Here is a 16065-nt window from a genome sequence, read left to right as displayed (position 1 = left end):
CACCGGCTCCCTGTATCTCCTGCTGGCTTGGCCTGAGCATAAGCAGCTCCAGACACAAGCGCCCCAATGGGGGTTGGTAGGCTGGGTCTCGCTCTCTGGTCCCGCCCTGCCCTTCTAACCTCGCCCCTGGCCTCGGGTATTGACCCCTCCCTCGACACTCTGGCCCCGCCCCCTCTTCCTAGGCCTCCACGCCCCTCTTGGACCGCGCCCCCTGGCTTGAGGCGCTCTTCTGACTCTTTAGTCCCGCCTTCCAGTCCCAAGTCTGGTCCTCGACTTTCCAGGCCCATCCTTGGCTCCGGGCCCGGCCTCCTGGACCCGGCCCAGGTAGTTCAACCCCCACCCCGCCAGGCTCCGTGTGCGGCGCCCCTTGGCCCTCCACCTAATCCAGCCAGTTTGGCTGCCGGGACCAAAGCCCTCTCTACCACTGTCACATGTCGAGGCAACCGTTACTCCCCAGCGCTCCTCTGGACCAGCTTCCATCCTTTATACACACTTAGTTTGCAAATCACCCAAACTGTATTTCAGAAGAATCTGAAATTTAAGTCCCACTCCCCCTGCCCACAAGCCAAAGATGTTGCAGAAGGGCTGGAAGGAGTGTTTCTTCGCTTAGCAGACAACTGGCTTCCCTCCTGCCTAGGAATCCACACCGAGAAACTTCAGGGTGACCTGGGTTCTAGTCCTGGGTCTGCCATCCATCTGAGTCTCAGATGCCTCCTTGGTAACACTGGGGGTGGGGGGTGGGGTGTCACTCGAGGGTCCTGGGCAGCTATGACCAGGACCAAATGAGCATGAGATGTTGACAGATTAGGGTGGGAAGAAGGAAGCCATAGACCCTGGGACCTGTGTTCCCCTAGGGGCCCTTTTTCCCATGTGGACACTCTAGCTTGTTTCTTCTGAGTTAACCACCTGGCAGGCATCCTTCCCCACCCGTAGCCTGGGGAGTCCAGCCTGCTAGGAGGTCACAGGGTGGCCTCCAGGCAGGTCTTGTTTTCTGTCCCTGGGACGTCTGCCTCTTCACCCTCCGTAGGCTGATGACCTGCATGCACCTCTGTTCACCCTCTTCCTGGGCTGACCTGACCCTAGGCCACAGGCTGACAAGCATCTAGAAGTGGACATGGAGGAGGCAGGCCTCTCCTGGGCCAGCGCAACCAGTGCAACTCTCAGCTCCCTCCACGCTCGGATGGGGAGGAGCTCACTCCTCAGCTCCCAAGGAGAAGCTTCTCAAGGAGGCCCTGTGTCCCCAGACATTCTCCAAATTGTCCCCCTCCAGCTACACAACCTCTCTTCCCCACCAGACTCTTGTAAAAAATTCTCTGCATGGTTTTTCAAAATAGAATTAACTGACAGGAACTGACTATTTAGGGAGGGGTTTCCAAGGGGAAATGAAATTACAGGACCTTTTTTTTTCTCAAAAGAAAAGAAAAACATGTCAGATCATTGATATTCTCAGCCAGACCTTGTTTTGAAATATGCTCTCCTCTGTCCTTTCACAAACTACAGGCTTTCACCCTCTTTGAAAATAAGATCACATCAAGTCAAGGATTCAAAATGGGAAAAATTCAATCAGAGCCTCCCTCGGGCCAGCTACACATCTCAATACACTCGTCGGCCAGCAGAATCGGCTCCCGCTACAACCCAGCTCAGCATCATCGTTCAAAACGCACCGGTAGGAAATGGTGAAACAGAAGGACCTTTCATCCCCGAGTGAGCGAGGCCTGCAGGGCTGCTCTTCTAGCTCCGGAAGCTGGTGGTGCCTGGGCCGAGTGGAGTCGGGGCCTCTTGTTTAAATAGGCAGCAGGAGTGGGGCAGGGCGGGCCTGGGGGGCGGGCATGGAAAGTGGGCTGTTTACCCAGCACAGCAAGGCAGTGTCTGGGGATCCAGCAGTGGTCCTCAGCACGCGCCTGCCTGCTTGTCCACCAGGAGCCTCTAGCCCACAGGCCTCTAGACCGCAGACCAGCACCTGGGGTGACCTCTGATGGACGTGCAGCTCTAAGTGAGACCATGTCCTTGGATGCTTGGTCCAGGTTCCTGAATACCTCTACCTCTCCTGAGATACACCCCAGTCAGCAGAACCATTTCTGGAGCTGGATGGACCTGCTCCCTAGTCCAGGAAGGAGTGGTCTCTTCTGGCAGGGGCATCTCTCCAAGCCTCAGTTTCTACTTTCTACAGTTTCTCCTTTCCTTCTGACTTTAAAGTTCCAGAAATGATGTGTGCAAAGGGCCTGATGCCTTAGGAGGTTGATTTATTTATTCACATGGTAATGCTGGGGCCAAGTATCTTTGATGAGGTCCAAGCCCAGAGATGTTTGGAAACGTTTGCAAAGTCACACAGCCCTCTGGCTGAGTGTCAGGGTCAGCCTGGGACTAGGCTGGGTTGGTGGAATCCCCTTGGGGTGAGGGTGAGAAGCAGCTGCTGGCCTTGGGGAAAGGTCTTGAATGAACTTTGGTGAAGGAGTTACCCGTAAACCTCCAGCACCATGGCAAGAGGAGAGGCATGGCTGGACAGGCATACTCACATGGCCTGTCTGCGCACTTGGTGGAGACCTCATTGGCAGGGTGCAGAAGTACCCCAGAGTCACTTCTAGGAATGGCCTGTGAGAGGAGCTGCTCCCCACCAAATCCGTATATTACAGCCCTAACCCCCAAGGTAGCTGTATTTGAGATGAGGCCTCTAAGGAAGTGATTAAGGTTAAATGAAGTCATAAGGGTGAGACCATGATCCAATCAGATTAGTGTCCTTATAAAAAAGACATCTAAGAGATCTCAAGGCCTCACCCATGCATTGGGGAAAGGCCATGTGAAGACTGCAAAGCCAGAAGGAGAGATCTCATCAGAAACCCAATCAGCCAGAACCTTGATCTTGGGTTTCTGGCCTCCAGAATAATAAGAAAATACATTTCTGTTGTTTAAGCCCCCTAGTCTGATATTTTCTTACGGCAGCCCCAGCAGACTAACACAAGGATGGGATTGAGCATGGGGAGCATGGCAGAGGACCAGGAATGAATGCAGAGGCTTCCAGTTCATCCAACTGTATGGGTGCTGAAGTTGCTCACTGGCCATGGGTGGGTTGGGTGAAGGCAGGGTTGTGGTGTTGAGGGACATGTGCATGGATGTGTCCAGGTGGCAATGGGATATTCTGACCCAGAACTCAGCAGACAGGTCTGGGCTGGAGCAAGACTGGGGAATTATTAGAGTGTAGGTTAAATCTTAGGAGTGGCTGAATTTTGTCAGATCACCTATTCTTTCTTTTTCAACTGGTCCATTCTAATTCCAATGAGTGTTGGATCAGCTTTTGTCTTTCATATTTTTATAAAAAGTCAACCATCCCTTCTTTTTTGTTGTATAATTGTGCACAAATTCTCCCCAATTTTTAAATGAGTCTGTTTTCTTCTACTTACCCAGAGCAAGTCTTACTTAGGAGCATAACTCACATGTGATTAGGGTACTCTTGCGTGGTTCGAATTGCACATTTCTTCCTGAGATTCATCTTATCCTCACTATTTATGATATCAGTTCTTTCATCATTCTTATCCAATTGCAAAAGAACATATCTCCCTTCAGGCTGCCAGATCATTTATCACACCACATTGTAACTAGCAAATGCTGATTTCTTTCTCTCAGAGTTACACTTGAAAGGCACACTGTGTGCGTTCTTTATTTCTAGGCTGAGCTGCTTCTCATCTCTGGAAACTTTTCTTGTATTGTTTCTTTTCTGAGGTTTCCTCATGGTATACCTCATCCCGTTTATCTTTCTCTCAACTTCTGTAGGGCTGTGACACCATTTCCCATTCCCAGGTGGGTTATGTGTACCTCTGATTGTTGTCTTTTATCTGTATTTCTGGTTTGATGTCTTGCTTTGTCCTCAACATCACTGCTTTCTCTGCTCTATTGTTTCAGTTATCCCAACTACTGCTTCCAGACATGTTTCAATTCTTTTACGGTTTCCACCATAGAATTACAGCCTTCCCCACCCCCCCCACCCCCCACCCCCGGTTATGATCTGTTCGTGTTAGTAATGTTTTTTGTCACTTTTTTTCCCAGTAAGTTCATCTTATTTGTTCCTGGGTCCTTTCAGATTCCATCATTTAAAAAACAAATTTGTGGACATTTATTGAGGGCCTACTGTGTGCAGACATTGCTATTCTGCATTTAGCACTTGCAGGGGCCTGCTGAGCTTCTAGGTGCAGCAGAATTCTGCAGTTAGAGCTGCTTTGAGGGAGGTTCTGGTTAACAACCATTTATTCCATCTTGTTCCAAAGAAGATTTAAGATGACTTAAACTTTGTTCTATGTACAATATAATGAGACTTTTTTTTCTCTAGCAGTGAGGGAATTAGAGTTAAAGGAAAATAAAGGTAGAAAAGGCAAGCAGCAGCCAAGCAGAGATACAAAGAAAGCATGCAGGAAGTGAAAGTGTCTATTCTGATGGTGGCCTCGGTGGGCACAGAAGGGACATATCTTATGACTGTGGCTTCTCCTTTTGATTTCTGATGGTGGTGCTGAAACGGTCCTTTGTTTTAAGTTCTTCCTTGAAAGGCTGCAGCACAGAGGAGGCCCCCCCATGTTATGACTCACTCTGTAAGCCCCCTAGGTGGGAAACATTTACTTAAAATTTTTTTCCCAATAGGGAAGGAATTGAAAAGAAACAGGCAAGATACACGTGACAGTGTGGGCCGGCTGCATGTAAACAGTGGGTCAGCCGCCTCCTGCTCATCTTTCAAAAGTTGGTATTGACTGAGCAACTGATCCTCTGTGTATTTCCTGTACCCTGAATCTGATAGTTTCCCTGTTTTGGGGTGGCAAGTATAGTCTGGGAGTGGAAGTCTTCTTGGGGTCTCTCTGTTCCCACAGAACTCCAGAGTGGCCTCATTTCACACCTCTCAGGAAACAGTTTTCCGAGTGACAGATTGATTGGTGTATGGGTGGTTACCAAAAAAGAATCTATTTTATTAGCTGTTTGTCTTGCAAAGTAAGATCGCTTTTTAAAACTTTATCAAAATGTCATCATCTTGGGGTTTCAGAACGTGCCCTCTGACTTGGAGGGAAGATCTGCAGATCCCACAGGTGAAGAGCTGTCAGGTCAGGGTCTTACATGCACTCTCGGGTGGTGAGCCCTGGTGTGCCGCCCAGCCTGAGCTCTATCGGGTGGCATGGAGGGCGCAAGGGGCAGCTGGGCACCAAAGGGCTGTTGCCAAATCTCATCCTGATGCCTGAAATGGCTTTTTTTTTTTTTTAAATATACCAAGGGAAAATAAAAATCTAGGCATTCATACACATGAGAGACCATGTACAGATAACTTTGCTTTTCATTTTGAAAAGGAAATAGAAAACATTCCACTTACTAATTTTTTTAGAGTAGTATTATTATACAATTAAAAAGTATTTGATTTTCTCTTGGTGGCAGTTAGAGAAGAGAGAAAGGCAGAGGGAGACTGAAAGCAGTGGAGGGAAGGCAGAGAGCGGAGTTCCGTCCCCTGGAAGCTTCAGTGGGCCCAGCCCCCATCAGTCAGTCGGTCAGTGGGCAGAGGCTCTGTTCTTGGGCCTTCCCATCACCGTCAACCTGTCATATCCAGAGTCAAAGCCAGTTACTACCAGCTCCGTAGTCCATTTCTGGTCCCTGCAGCTCCTCTTCCCTCCCTCCTCGGGCCTCCTCACTTCTCGCCTGCAGAGTTGCATGGCCCATGGGGCCGTCCACCATGCTCACGTCTAAGCTGGGATCTCTACCACGAACTGCTGAGTTCTCTCTGCCCATTCACTCTGTCCAGTGCCTACAGATCTCCCTCTGCTCACAGAACAAATCCATCTACCTAGCCTGGTTTGGGGGCCCCTGGTGATGAGGCCCAGCCTTCCTTAGTCTCACTTCTGCCTTTCCTTCCCTCCCACTGATTTGTTCTCACAGCCTCAACCTCTAGCTTTCATCTTTCCTGGAACATACCATGCTCATTCACGCCTCCGTGCCTTTGCACATGCTGTCCCCAGTGTCCGGAACACCCTCCCCGGTTGGTCCACCTGGCACCCATCCTCTACGGCTCAACTCTACAGCTGTCAGCCTCCATCCCTCAATCGCACACCCACCAGGCATTGGACTCGTAGCCTAGAACCCCCTGAGCACTGAGCATAGGGGCCAGTCCCTGAAAGGCACTCAGGGAACCTTGATTGGATTAATGCAATGGTTTCTAGCCAGACCAGAATGTCAATTACCGAAAGGTTCAATTCCCTCTGTGTGTAGCAGGTGGCACAGCAGGAGCTATGAGAAAACTTCCCAATTGTTTGAACTAGTGCATCACTTAGGCTGCCTTGTGTCAAGGGAGATTCTGGAATCACACAGCTAGTGTGGCAGAGCCTAGACTCTGTGATTAAGACTTATCTGTGGCCCCATCCTGGCCAGTTTTGACCCCCACATGGCTCTCTAATGCTCAGAAGGGACCCACAGACAGGGAAGGAACCCCCCAGAAGTCTGGGAAGGCTGGTAGCTACCACCCTTCCCTCTTTGCTGCCACCCTCCCGTGTCCCAGAGACATATGAAGTGGGTGGCGTCACTATTTGTCCTTAACACCTGAATGCGAATCGGTCCATGGATTGTTGTCTTGAACGTCTGTCTGGGCAGAGAGCTGGGGTGGCTGGGAAGGTGTGAGCCAGCCGCAGCCAGGCATAGATATTGTTGGGGGGCATCTCCGGGGGTCAGGGGGGACCGTGGTCAAGCCCCATCATCTCTCACTGGGTCCTTCAGCCTTGCCTCCACCGTTCATTTCCACACAGAAGCCAGAATCCTCTTTCTACTTACAAACCCCAGCACCTTCCCAGCTGAAAACACCCCCAGGATAAAACCTATGCCCTGGGTCAACCATCCTCTCCTGTGTCACTCCTCACCAACCTTATCCTCCCTGCTCGTGCCTCCAGAGCCCTCCTGTTTCCTCCTACAGTCCCTGGTCTCTTTCAAGGCAGGTCTTTGCTCACACTGTCCCATCGCGCTGGAACCCCTGCTCACCTGGCCAGCTGCTCCTCCCCTTCGACCTGAGCTGGTATGTCTCTTTCTCAGGGAAGCCTTCCCAGTCTCCCCTCACATTTATTATTAGGAACTCCCATAGGGAGCACCCATTGCTCCCATCCCTGCCTCTGAAGAGGCTGAATCCAGGGTCACATACCAAACAGTCCTGGCTACCAGTATTCAGACAAGGCTGTGGGGAAGGACAACGTTGAGGGGGGGAGGAATATGCCCCAGATGCGGGCATCTCCCCAAGGGAGATGCTGAATCTGGTTCTGGGAAGTTAGGGGCCTCATAGGAGGAGGGGGCTGTCCAAAAGGCAGGCAGGTGTGTGAAATGTGCCTGAACTGTGGCCACGTGGACCCCGTGCTGTAGCCACAGCTGTGGATGAGGACAGGCAGAGGACAAAAGGGGGTCAAGGACAGAACCACGGGACTCATCCCATTTTTGTCTTGGTGAAGAAAAAGGAGCCAAAATGAGCACTTGGGAGAAGGCAGAAGAACGCAAAAAAGGTGGCTAAAATATAGCCCTGTGTTTTTTTATTTAGTTCTCAGATAATCTTACATTTTTTCGTTTTCACTTAGAATAGCTGGAAAAGGAGGGCCCTACGTGGCAGTCCCTGGATGAGAAAACCATGTGTCAAAGCTGTTGCCGAATCCCTCGCTCTATTTTTACCTTCCTGACACTACCTCTTTGAGTACTGAGGAGGGCTCCTGGCCTGAGGTGGCCCCAGCTGGCATCTCCAAGGCCAGTGTGGCCAGCCCTCACTTCGTTCTCCAGAAACCACCAAAAAGCCAGCTATTCACTTCTCTTGAGCAGGAGTAAATGCATTAGACAAATGTTCTCAGGCAAACGTAAAGGATGTGAACACCAAATTACTCCATGAATTACTTTTGTTTCCTTTCCTCAGTTCCAATTTGGGTTGTTTTGTTGTTGTTGTTATTGTTGTTCACATCAGCACAACAATTAAAGTTGGACGGTAATTAATGTTCTTAAAATAGAACATCCATGTTCCCAAGTTTAGAAGGAAAAACCACCCGGGAGTGAAAGAACGTGGATGTGTGTGACCTGCTGTTCCACTCGCCACAGAACCTTTTCCGAGCCTCAGTGGGGAGCGCCTGTCAGGTGGGGTTTGTGGCAGGACACACCACGACGGACCACGTCTGCGGCCGTTTTGCATTCCGTTCCCGGCTCGAGTTCAAGGAAACCTTTGACATCCGCGGCCAGGAGCTCTGGGGGCTCACCAACCTCTGATTACATTTCTTTTTTAAAATATTGATGAACAGTCCCTCTATCATTTCGAAACACTGAGGCTGCGGCTGTTGGCTCCGTGCAAGGCCTCCTCAGGCCGCAGAGCCTCTCCCGGCACCTCAAGGCTCTGGGACGCTCTTTCAAACACTGAGAGAAGAAAACGGTCCCTCTGGGTAGGGGAGGGGGAGGTCACTTCAGGATCCAAAATCAGGCCTGCCCAGGCTGCAGATGCAGGTTGGGGCAGGGGCGCCCATTCCTACTCCCACTGCCCCACAGCCTGACGCCCCACTGCACATCTGGTCACCTTGTCCCTGACATGTCTGCTGCCTGGGATGGAGAATAGTGGGACTGGAGAGGATCACTGCCAGTCCCATAAGGTCCAGAAGAGCTAAGTGCCATCCACCCCATCTTAGAAACACCCACACAGAAGGGCCCTGCAGGCCCAGGCTGTCCCAGAGGAGCTGACTACCATGTGGGGCTGGGTGGCGGTCCCCATGCTCTGGGAGGACTCGGTGCCCAATCAGCTGCTTCTTGCCCACGCTACCAGCTTGTCATTGCCTGTCCCCATTGACTGAGGACACCCCCAGCAGCCAGGTATTGACATGGCTTCTGTAGTGACCTTGTCTGGAGAAGAGCATCTCTTTACAGATGGGGTATGTCAGTGATGTCCATGATACCCTGAAGCTCCTGAGTGCGTGGGGCTGAGGCCAAGTTCCTGCCATCATCACACCTCTCCACTCTACAGCGCAGCAGAGCGGCTACTGTTGTCGCCATTGTACAGACGCGGAAGCTGAAACTCTGAGAGATGAAGCACACTGCCCAAGATCACAGTGGAGGAGGTGGGATTTGAACCCAGATCCATCTGAATCTGAAGCCAGAGCGCTTCTCCATCTACCCTGCCACAGAGTCTCCCGCGCCCACCTCCTGCCCTTGACACGTGGCCTCTGGAAGGGGCCACCCTCAAATACATGCGCCATGGCCCTGGGTAAGGGAGCTCTGTGGCGGTACCAGCAGCTGTGGCGCTTCTTGTCAAGTCCTGCCCGGCTCTGCTGGGGTGCCCCCTTAGTTGGAGGCCCTTGTTGACATGACCCATTTGGACTGCAATTTTATAAGGTAATTATGGATCAGTTTGGTGACCATCAGGCCCTTCTGCTACATCCTGGGAAATGGACCTAACTCTGTTACAGGGTAAATCAGATATAATCAGCTCCTAATTCAATATGGTGGCTCTAAGTAACATTTATCAAGATACAGAAGCTGGTCCTGTGAGATAGCCAACAGTGGTGGTTGGATTAGACTCAGACAAGAAGAACCCATTTGCTGACAGTTTTAAAAATTAAGTGGAAGAGACAAACTTTTCCAGTACTGTACGTTATTACATACACTCGTGTGTTCCAGGCACAGACAAGGGCATCTTTTGGAGTGGCCACCTGTACACCTCAGTCTCATCCTGCCCGTGGCTCATCCTTCAAATCTTGACACAAGTGCCTGGACACCTGGAACACCTTCCTGTTCAAAAGCTAACCTGGGCGATCAGATGGTGGGCAGGGCTGGCTGTTGCTACCCCTTCTGTGCCCGAGGATCCTAAAACTCTTAGCTACAGAGCTTAGGTATATTGGCAGACTTCCTCCCCAGCTCTGAGTGGGATAGAATTTCTCTTTTGATTGGTGGTTTGGGAGTCACGTAGGCTAAATAATAATCAGATTATTGATTGGGTGATCGTGATTGGATCTGTTACTTTTTGTTTGTTTCTTTGAGAGAGAGAGAATGAGTGGGGGAGAAGGGCAGAGAGAGAGAATCTTAAGCAGACTCCACACTCAAATGTGGGATTCAATCCCATGACCCTGGAATCATGACCTGAGCTGAAATCAGGAGTTGGATGCTCAACAGACCGAGCCACCCAGATACCCTGGATCTGTTACTTTTGCATAGGATCGAACTTTATGTCCCCACTTCCTTCCCAACTGCCAGCCGAGTTGACCAATAGCAAGGCCCACACCAGACCCATACCAGACAGTTTTTGCAAACTTACGGAAGCAGTGGCCGTTAAGAGCCGACAATGTTCCATAGACTTCTACCCCAGCCTCCCCTAGCTGTATGGGCCTGCCTTCCAGACCTCTGTGCAAGCTTCAACACCTCTTCACCCATACTAGGGCTGGCTGGTGACCTTTGATCCACCAAGTCCCTCGTTTGGACTCTCGCCCCCCTGTCTCCTCTCACAGTTGTTAAGGTCTAACTCCTGTAATAAATTCCTTATTCCACCACACTTACAGTGATTCTGCCTCCTTGATTGAACCCTGAGTGATAAAGCACCCCACCTCTTCAGATAGGCCTCATTTCTCTCCCCTATAAAACGGGGATGGTGTGAGACATACAGGTTCCAGTAAGGGGGCTGAGTCTGGGTGGTGGGCCTGAACCTGGGACTGACGCTAGCATGTACATTTGTCATAGTCTGCAGACAAGCTTCAGGCCAGCATCATGACTCGGTCGGGCTTTTCATCTTAATACCAGCTGTAGGAGCCCCATAGAGCAGGTCAGTGGAGGAGCAGGAGTGTAGGAGCCCCACAGAGCAGGTCAGGTCACTATGAGGTCAGTGGACACATTTATACTGGTGGCAGAAGATGTGGGGTGTCCCTCCAGTAGTCAGACTGGTTATGGAGCACTGTGGGTGATCTGAGGGAGTATTTAAGGCAATGGCTGGTCGGAGCCTGATTGGACGCTGGTGTCTTAGCCGGGAACGCAACCCTAAATTGGAACATCATTCCGCCGGGAAGCCGGTGTGTGCTGAGTTAGGAGGCTTCCAAGAAGCTGCTGAGAAGAGCGAGAAAGAGCGAGAATGGCTCTTTGGACAGAAACACACTCTGCTGACTTGCTAGTGAGGAGGCTCCGCTCCCCTGATGACGAACTAGTCCTCCCCCTCCCCCATCTCGGCTGGAGAGTGGATCTATAGATGCTGTCTCAGGGTGGTGCATCACCTGCTGCTGATGTCCACGTGGCCCACTCCTTCACTGTACCCAGGTCCCCACTCGATGCCACCCCCTTGGAATAGCCTGTGCCACCCCATGCAAACTTAATGCCCCCTTCCATCACCCTCTGTGCCCTTACCCTCCTCCATTTTTCTTTCCAAAATATAACCACTTAACACATGATGCATTTCCACATGGTCTTTCTTCCTCCACTAGAAGGCGAAGCTCCATGAAGGCAATGCTTACGTCCGTTTTGTCCAGAGCACCTGGAACAGCACCTGGCTCATAGCAGACACCACTGCAAATTTGCTGCAGGTCAGAATAATCGCCGTGTAAAGAAAAGTGTCCTGATCTCATCTCTACCTGTGTCTTCATTTGTGCTCAAAAACACCACAGAGAGCGCCCCCAGCCTGGAAGAAGGCTGCTTCTTGGTGTCAGGAAGGCTGGTTTGATCAGTTAAGTACCAAACGTGAGTGCTCGCCGTCAGGACTTTAGTCTTTTCCTCTGATCATTACTCTTGATCTTAGGATCTGTAACCATTTGGGAAGTGGGTTTGGTGTGATTAAATTCTTTTCTAACTTAATCCTTTATGGAAAACAAAAGTTTTAAATGGAGTGAATTAGAATGGATTTGCTGATGTCTCATCATTTGCAAGATAATTCACCCTGTATCATTATGAAAACTGGTGGCCAGGTATCGCGCCCTGAAGAATACTCCACTGGATCTTCCTGTGAGGGAGGAGAGAAGGCTCCCATCTTTACAGAGGGCCCGTGATTAGAAGAGTTACACAGGAGTCGGAGGGGCCAAGGCTGAGAGCTGTTGGGAAAGAGAGCTGTCCATGCCCTTTCTCTGCCAGGAAGCACAAGCCCTTCCTGGTAGGGCTGCGCCATGGCCAGGATGGCAGGTAGCATTACAACCCCTGGCATGGTTTCTCTGTTTTCTCTTCGTCTCCTCATGACCACAGTTGGGAAAACACAAGAGTGGGTGTGCAGAGAGTGGTGCACAAGGAGGGTCTGGCAAGGGACTTTCGGTAGCAGGACTGTAGGGTCAAGTCGGGGTCTCTCAAGGAGGAGGAGGGAGTCACCTATATCCCTGCCATTGAGGGACTAGCTCTGGGAGGCGGTTGTGTTTCCAGCTCAGTCCAGTACAGAAACCTGGGGGTCATGACAGCAAGAAACAATGTTTCCAAGAACATAACATAGAACAGAAACCTGTCCACCCAAACTGGAAACAAGAGGCACGGGTACTTGACCAGACCTCTCTAGTCACCTGGAACCTTGTGGGAGGCCCTGTTTTTGGCTAGAAGTGGGGAAGCTGTGAGTTTCTTCCCTGTAGCTCCAGTCACACGGTGCAGACTGGCAAGGTTCGGTGGGCCAAGCCGGGGTAGAACCTGGCTCCTACCCAGATGTTTGGTAACTCTCAGAAAATGGGATTTCCCTCTTCTGCTGATTTGATTTTTAACTTTGGGGATTTATCACTTGTTTAATCTCCAGCTTTTGGGTTCAGACAGCAGGGTTTCTTCCCCCAAGACAGGTGTTTTAATGAGGGTTTGTGGCCACAGGCTTGGCTCTCACGGCTGCCCTGCATCTTCAGTCTTGCTGGCCTGGCCGGCACGGTTCACACGCCTCTAGTGGCTGCCCGGCCATGCTCCATGAAAGGAGATGCACAGGGGCGCCTGGGTGGCTCGGCTGGTTAAGTGTCCGGCTTTGGCTCAGGTCATGATCTCACGGTTTGTAGGTTCGAGCCCCACGTCGGACTCTGTGCTGACAGCTCAGAGCCTGGATCCTGCTTCGGATTCTGTGTCTCCCTCTCTCTCTCTGCCCCCTCCCCACTTGCGCTGTCTCTCCCTCTCAAAAATAAATAAACATTTAAAAATTTAAAAAGGAGATGCACAGAATCATTCTGTCTGGGAGGCCTAATGGTCGGTCGCATGAATATGGCGGCTTGGTGTAAAGCATGTGGCCTAAGAGGCCTTTTTCTCTTCAGAATCATAAATAAACATGGCACAGGCCCTGGAGACATGCTGGCTCAGCCACAGGATGGCCTAGCACAGGCACAGCCCCTCATGGTTAAACCTTCACTTCACTCCCCCTCCTTGCTCGGTGCAGTTTGTAGGCTGATGTGGGCACGTGCCCCTCTCCCAGCCGGGCCTTACTTGCCAGTGAAAATCCAGAGATGTCCCTCTTGCCTCAACCCAAGACTCAACAACTAACACAGAAGGAAGGAAAGGAGAACGTTCTTTATGCCGGACCCAGTGCCTCACAGCTTATCTCACTCAATCCTCAACCCAGTCCTAGTCTGGGACGCTCTCAGAGGTCACAGCTTTTGCCTTTGGTCAGCAGCAAGGTTGGGATTTGAAGCCCCGGGGTTGTGTCGCTAGAGCCTATGCCCTTAGCTAGCTTGTGATTCTTCCCATGGGGCTCGTTTGATGATTCATTTCTTATTCTATACCCAGAGACAATGAGGCGGAAACCAGAAGAAAAGGGGGCTATTATGATATCACTATTTGCCGTTTACCTAAATTAGATAATAAATCACAGAGCTACTTGAAAAATATACATGTCAACCTCCTGAACGTCTGGTTATCGCTTAGTGCCATTTGATGGTATATGGTATAATTAACACTTTCTTATAGAAAATACGCTGTTTCTGTGAAATGGATAAGCGAATGAGAAAGTGAATTTAACCTGGCCCTCCTCTTCCTTGGGAACAGGGCAATAGACCTGTGGTTGTGGGTAGCTGGAGTGCTTGGGCTGGTAGGTGGGCAAGTGTTCCCAGCCCCCTCCAGGCCAGCATGGTGCAGTGGGAGGGGGAAGGCTGGCGCCTAAGTAGCAGCGGGCCCAGCTGAGTGATGCTGCTGATCCCCAAATAACTCTGTGCCCATTCATCAGCCTCAGCATAATTGGGCATCTGCCACTGGCATCTCCAGATGTTTGCCTTGATCAGACGTCGATGCGGTTCAGTGTTTTCATTGAGAGCCTCATAAAAAGCTCTAGCTGGTTGGGGACGCTTATTGTTCATTTTATTTGAGTTCCTTATCATGTGCAAAATGTTCCAGGCACCATTAGGAGACACAAAAGGCTCAGAAAACACAGTTTCAGGGGGCGGAAGCTCACCCTAGCGTGGAGGAGACACGGCCACTGAAATTTACAAACATTTGCAGAACACAATCAGCTGGGGTAGGAATGAAAGTTGCTCACAGCAGCACATCCGGGCAGGGGATGGGGGTGGCGGAGACTGAGGATTTAATGCTCGCCTGAGGGAATCTTCTAAAATCAGATGGGTGTTCCAGGCTATTTGTTCATTAATGTGGTCTTCAAATTACTTCTCAGCGAAATTGAAGTATGGGGGCCCAACTTGGGGCAGAAGCTCGATCAAGAGATTAAAGGGGACAGGAATCTTGCTTGAGGTGAAACATTTGAGGTGCAGGTCCAGGCACGTTACAATTATTGCTAACCGTAAATGTGTCTTGGCAAGTTACATTGATTTGCACACAGGTTGCTAAGGGGTTTTAAGGGAAAATAAACCATAGGCAATGAGAATGTCCCCATCAATTTACCAAATTCATGTCTGAGACAGCATCATGGCAGTGAGGGGAACACTGCTCATAGGCATAAATTAATGCTATCTTCCTTGGAAAAAGATAATTTAAATAATCAATAACCTCTTTTGCAAGAATGCTTCGAGAGTATTCCTTTTTAAAAATTGACTTAATTTATTCTCTCCTCTTATCAAAAAAGAATTTGTAGAGATTTATAACAAAAGATACGACAGTGAGGTTATTAAAATAGAAATGGGAAATTAGAAAGCAGTCAGAAAAGAGCATACAGATTTTCTAACTACAATGGCTAACCTGACTTTTGTGACCAACCTCTAAATTTAGCTCTGAGCTTCCTGGAATCCAAGGTGAGAAGGGAAACATAATTAATTACATAGTTCAACTACTAAAATGGACAAACTATGTCAATTCTTGACTAACTTTTCATGACTTTATAAAAAAGAGAGGTAGAGGAAACTTTTGGGAACATGGGGGAATATTTTTTAAATATTGAGAAAGGAAGAGATGGGTTTTGAAATTTTTTTGTGAGAGGCAAAACTTGGGCAACAATGATAGACACTCCCACTAAGATCTGGGTGAACCTGGGATAGCTCGGATTTGACCAGTTAGTTCACTGCTGAATGAATCACTTCGGACCAGGACCCAGGTATTTAGTGTGTCTGGCCCGTCCTCAGGAAGAGGCTGGGTTCCTTTTCTCTGCTCTGCCTAGACAGTGCCTGGTACATTTTGCCCATAAATAACTCAAACATGGCTCTGTCTCCCCTGGGTTGAGAACCCCAGGCGGGCACGGACAGAGTGCCAGCACCCCTTGGGTATCTGCCAGCTACTAGTAGCCACTCAGTGTTGGAGGATGATAGCTCAGAAGCTAAAAATGGGAAATGTATTCATAAAACAACAAACACCATTTGCAATGTAGTGGGGGCATTTTTTTTGCAACTCTCAGTGACAACAATCGAATCCTCTAGTTTTTAGCTCTCACTGTGGGGAACTTGTGGATGGACCTGCCCAGAAGCAGATGGGCAGTTACAAAGCGTTAGAGGGGTTAGTCAGCTGTGATTTGGGGCCTCATTTTAGAAGGGTCTGCCTTGGCCCTTGTGATGGGGCACTCACCGGAAGGGGTCCCCTTGGGCAGACTTGTGTCAGGTCTCCCAAGGGCTACAGGAGGGGCGTGTGGGGGGAGGGGATCTCATGAACAATGCTGACCTGTCTCTAGCCGTGCTCCCAGCTGGCTTTAGGGTGGGATTCCAGCAGGCACTGCGTTTTACAGTTGGTTTGCAGCCGCCTTTCATCCTCAATTACTCAGTG

General features: G+C 50.1%; 1 protein-coding gene and 1 long non-coding RNA gene across 3 annotated transcripts in view; one reads left to right on the top strand and one right to left on the bottom strand.

The window, feature by feature from the left end:
• Positions 1-16065, bottom strand: part of SMPD3 (sphingomyelin phosphodiesterase 3) — an 83545-nt gene that overhangs the window by 28117 nt on the left and 39363 nt on the right. The gene's annotated exons all lie outside the window — the stretch shown is intronic.
• Positions 1426-13041, top strand: LOC113604332 (uncharacterized). Its single transcript, XR_003426210.2, has 3 exons — positions 1426-1666; positions 6941-10768; positions 10814-13041. It is a non-coding gene; the product is annotated as an uncharacterized LOC113604332 (long non-coding RNA).

Source organism: Acinonyx jubatus, chromosome E2 (genome assembly GCF_027475565.1).
Source record: "Acinonyx jubatus isolate Ajub_Pintada_27869175 chromosome E2, VMU_Ajub_asm_v1.0, whole genome shotgun sequence".
In the NCBI taxonomy this organism is placed as follows: domain Eukaryota; kingdom Metazoa; phylum Chordata; class Mammalia; order Carnivora; family Felidae; genus Acinonyx; species Acinonyx jubatus.
Note: the sequence above shows the minus strand (reverse complement) of the source record. Positions and strands in the feature narration are given on the sequence as shown.